This window comes from Anopheles arabiensis, assembly GCF_016920715.1.
Source record: "Anopheles arabiensis isolate DONGOLA chromosome X unlocalized genomic scaffold, AaraD3 X_pericentromeric_contig0003, whole genome shotgun sequence".
Taxonomy (NCBI): domain Eukaryota; kingdom Metazoa; phylum Arthropoda; class Insecta; order Diptera; family Culicidae; genus Anopheles; species Anopheles arabiensis.
The window spans coordinates 1,477,501-1,483,035 of NW_024412081.1; positions in this window are offsets into that span (position 1 = coordinate 1,477,501).

A 5,535-nucleotide genomic window follows, 5' to 3' on the forward strand; every position below is an offset into this window, starting at 1 on the left:
TAGGAGCTGCCCCTAGGTTCGGGGTGTCACAAAATATTGAAAAGTGGTCAAAAACCGCTATCCAGAATCGGATGTAGAATCATTAGACGAACTTAAAATTGTTCTACGACCAATGTCTGCGACGTTTAGTATTCAAGATATGGCCCGCCCTAGGTCTGACCTGGCATTTTCGTGAAAATTTAAAGCATGGCCATAGGGACGGGTAAAATAGCTATTTTGAAGCAAAAACCACCTCACTTTAAATGGCCATAACTTTTGAAAAACAAGAGCTAGGGTGCGTTCTCGACACGTTTTGAGGTGTTTTAGCGAAAAACATGTTTTGAGCCACACGAGCTCTCCGGCCCGTTCGGTGCATTTTTGAAAAAGCTAGGAGCTGCCCCTAGGTTCGGGGTGTCACAAAATATTGAAAAGTGGTCAAAAACCGCTATCCAGAATCGGATGTAGAATCATTAGACGAACTTAAAATTGTTCTACGACCAATGTCTGCGACGTTTAGTATTCAAGATATGGCCCGCCCTAGGTCTGACCTGGCATTTTCGTGAAAATTTAAAGCATGGCCATAGGGACGGGTAAAATAGCTATTTTGAAGCAAAAACCACCTCACTTTAAATGGCCATAACTTTTGAAAAACAAGAGCTAGGGTGCGTTCTCGACACGTTTTGAGGTGTTTTAGCGAAAAACATGTTTTGAGCCACACGAGCTCTCCGGCCCGATCGGTGCACATTTTTGAAAAAAGCTAGGAGCTGCCCCTAGGTTCGGGGTGTCACAAAATATTGAAAAGTGGTCAAAAACCGCTATCCAGAATCGGATGTAGAATCATTAGACGAACTTAAAATTGTTCTACAACCCCCAGTCCGACGCCTCGTATTCGAGATATAGCACTTTGTAGGTCTGACCGAGCAATTTTGTACTGAAATGTATGGCGGACATGTTATTCATTAAACAACATTAACTTGCATCGTGCCCTACTTCATCGGCACAGCTACTATCGACTATCTATTGTTGAAATGGATTGAGTTTGACCATTTTAGCTCTTTTCTTATGCCGTGCACCAACAGTGTGTACCGATCAGGGAAAGTACACTACGTACGCGTTCATGGATGTATATGTTGGTACAAGTTGCCGGTCGGAATAGCAGTGCACCAAAACTGTGTACCGATCAGGGAAAGTACAAGACGGAGGGCGCAGCCCGAGCGTACGCGTTCATAGATGTCCATGTTGGTACAACCTACATGTACGTACCTTGTTTTTGTATCAAAAGTTCCAATAAAGTGTTTGTATGCTTAAAATGCTTATCTCAACCGGTCACCTTTTGGCCTGCCCTTTTATAGACAGAAACCTAGAACGATACTCGCGATGTTTGTGTTTTTCCATTCGCCCGGGACGACGAAATGAGCTCTGTGCACATCGTGCAGAAAACTGTCTCCTCCTCGTATGTTTTGTCCCTCCACGCATATAATCACCCACATTTGTGTTCAACACGGACGGCGCAGCCCGAGCGAACGCGTTAATGTTTATGTTTGTGCACACTAAAGTTACAATCCTAGGATTTGGTTATTGCGTCGCAGTGCCCGACCGTCGCGGACACCATTCTTGGACAAAAGTCCAAGTACGTAGAGTACATTCCCTAGGTATGTGCCCGTTCGTGACTTTCGTTGCGTGCTTACAGACACGCTTGGGTATGTTTACCATACAAGGTTTACTAGGAAAACCTGGGAAGGACGCTTGCCCTCCCGTTGCGGACACCATTCTTGGAAAGAAGTCCTGCTACGTAGCGTTCTTTAATGTACTTGATCAGTTTGTATTGCATTTGCTTTGTGCAATTGACTTTTGCTAATGCTCACTAAGGGGTGTTCGTTTGCGATGTGTATGATAAGCAACTGTCTATTCTAACCAGCAGTTAAATAACACTTTTCACCCAAATCATAGGAACGTAGAGTACTTTCCTGATCGGTACACAATTTTGGTGCACCTCTAACTTCGCCAGCACTTTATCGTTACGTTTTGTGCACAACCTTGGGACATGGTGTAAGTTTCATCATTGTTATGTTTGATTCGGTTTATTATGATTGAAAAATACGCTACGTCCTAGAAATCTGAACTCGAATACTTTTGCCACGTTGCGCAAAAAGCTACTGAGCAACTCTAGCCGTTTACCGATTTAAAATTTAATTTTCGTTATTAGTTTTAAAAATACGCTAAGTCCCAAAAATCTGAACTCGAATACTTTTTCTATGTGCCGCCAAAAGCTACTGAGCAACGCCTAGGTTGGTACATTTTGGTACATGGAGTGTATGCGTGCAGGCGTACTGCCGTGCTGGACCGGAAAATCGCACTTGCTACTAGAACGTAGAGTAATTCCCTAGATAGGTGCTTTTGCATGCCTCTGTTCGACGTCCATGCAACTTGGAACGTGCGACACACGTAGCTAGGCTTCTCCATACATATTCCCTAGGGTAGCACCAAATTGCACACTTTCAGGGGTATATTTTGGTACGGTGTACTGTGCATGGTACAAGTATCATTAGCTCGTGCAATTTATTTTGCATCAAGTTGCGATTGCTGGTGCGTCGAGATAGGAGTGTTTCGCGACTTTTGCCAAGCTTTGGTGCCATTTTGTGAATAATTAATGTTCTAGCCACAATAAACGTGCAACATAATGCCAATAACGAAAACGCCATTTTCAAGGGACTTCCAGTCAAAATGTTTGCAATCAGCGCTTTCCTGTCGAGTTCAGGATTTGGGACTGAGCGTTTTTTTCACGATCCAATCAAACGACCAGTTCGTGAATAAACAATTCATACAACAGTGCATCCCTTCAAAGTAGAAAAAGCCGAATGCTAGGGAGCTCCAGTCAAAAACGTTGTCATTGGCGCTTTCTTCTCGAGTTCAGGATTTGGGACTTAGCGTTTTTCACGATCCAGCCAAAAGACCAGATCGTGAAATAAACGATTAATACAACTGTACTAGTACATCCCTTCAACTGAAGCAAGCGCACCATACATGACCCGTACGCTAATCATCCAAGCACATGACACGTCAACTAAGTCAACACATAATACAACTTGGAAAACTAACGGGTAAGTAGGTCATCTGTACGAGACGACGACACACCGACCAAACCAGGTCAACACGTCACATGCACAAGACATCCTACTACCAAGGCCGACCACCTCGACACACGACCTGTTAACCGAACATGGTCAACACCATCATGTGCAAGGCAACCGGGCCAAACGGGTCAACTTATACAACTTGTAACGAGCATGTGTAAGCTTACTGGTGTGGTCCGCACGGTCCTCACATCAAGACAATCAAGTCGAGAACGAGGCACGCCGACAAAATTAGTGCTTCCAGAGCACCACGGTCCCCAGACCAAGATGGTTAGTTACGCCAACGAGGAAGGCACTTGCTACACTCAACAGTACACTCATGCTCACAAGAGTCTCGACGTGGTCCCCAGACCAAGACGAGCTTGCGCACATCGAGGAAGGGGCACACGGACAAACCACCAAGCATGGGTCGCCTGAGAGGATCGATGCGAACGCATCTCTACAACTCGCAGCTCCCAGCCTGAAGTCCCGTCGTTTGCGGGCGGTTGATAGGTGTCGAAACTAGGTATATCCACGTTGGGCAGAGCTCAAGCCAACGGCGTTCCCAGTTACGGTACTAACACGTGCAGCGAACTCCACTCATTGCGGCCTAGGTATAGCGGGATGAGACGCCGGGCTGCAGACGCAGACTCCAACGGATCTCAGAGGGTTGTTAGGCCCGCTAGCTTCCGAACACCTAATGGGTTTGAGAAGCGCTATCAGCTCGGATTGGCTACGACCTTAGAGGCGTTCAGGCATAATCCAGCGGACGTAGCGTCATACCAAAGTCCGGTCGGACTAGTATTGAGCCAGTGGTCCGTACCTGTGGTTCCTCTCGTACTGCACAGGAATTCCGTTAAGATAGCGACTATAAGCACACACCAGTAGGGTAAAACTAACCTGTCTCACGACGGTCTAAACCCAGCTCACGTTCCCTTGAAAGGGTGAACAATCCTACGCTTGGTGAATTTTGCTTCACAATGATAGGAAGAGCCGACATCGAAGGATCAAAAGCCACGTCGCTATGAACGCTTGGCGGCCACAAGCCAGTTATCCCTGTGGTAACGCTGACACCCTTGCAAAACTCGTTATAACCAAAAGGATCGTAAGGCCAAGTCGCTGTCCCGCAAGTGTACTGCGTTGGCATCAAGCCAGCTTTGTCCTCATGCTCAGCGTGTGGTTTCTGTCCGGATCTGAGCTGACCCACCTCCGGGATCGTTTTAATGTCAGCGCGGGAGTTCACAACTCCATCTTGGGCAACATTGTGGAACGTAAAGGACCTGTCCAGGAGTCTTCGAGCCGGGCGGCGCGCGGAACCGGGGCAAACGTGATCATAAACGATCCCGCGCAGAAGCAGTGCACCACGAATGCAACGTACGCAGCTTGTACCCTTGCGGGCCACGGCTGCGGTCGGACAAGCGGGTAACATACACACGACGATGCTACGATGCAGTCTCCCCGCGGCCACCCAGCGACACTGGACGCTGAGCGAACGGCGCATTGGGCGCGCAGGCGAACCGCCGCCACAGCCCCCGGAGGAGGTGCGCGCAGACCTGGGGCCCGCGCTTGCATGTAAGTAAGGCAACAAGAGTGGTGTCTCAGAGGCGAGCTCCACGAGACTATGCTGCACCTCCTATATCGCCTTACAATGCCAGACTAAGTCAAGCTCAACAGGGTCCCCGCTAGTGCATCCGCCCGTTCCCTTGGCTGGGTTTCGCTAGATAGTAGATAGGGACAGAGAATCGTTAATCCATTCATGCGTCACTAATTAGATGACGAGGCATACCAGCTATCGAAGGAAAAGCAAGACACCTGTGATCAACCCCGGTAGTGTGAGATTACTCACTAAAACCCTCGTGCTAGCCGGCCCCGAGTGGATCACCCGTTGGGTATCGACGTCACTCGGGCGGTGGATGTCCATCATCCCAGGCAACGATGGCGTGGTGATTAGCCACTGTCCAGCCCTCGGCGATGAAGCTACGATGAACTACGATCTTGTCTTTACTCGTCGTCTGTCGCTGCTCTGCAAACACTGGATGTTGGCGAGCAAAGCACGTCGTTCGCCTCGTTCGATGACGTGTCGCGATGTTGTTGTCGAATCATAATCGTCCGTACTGCTTGATGAACCATGCTCCAGTTATATCTGTTAGCAGACATAACTTCGATGATGTTCTCCGGCGTTAACTCCGTCGACTTGATGCTGAAGTCTGATGATCACGATGACGTACACAATGGAATATCGTGTGTTCGGCGTCCTCAGGTTCCTCACGCGCAGCGGCGAACCCGTTAACTGCATCCGATGAAGCTGGTAGGCGTAGAAGCCATGGCTGAAAGAAACTGAAAGAAAGAAATCTACACCACCGTCTTCTACTTATCATCTGTTGACGTCGGGTATGAGACGGTATGTCCACCGACCGTGAACACTCATCCCATTCTCGGCCAT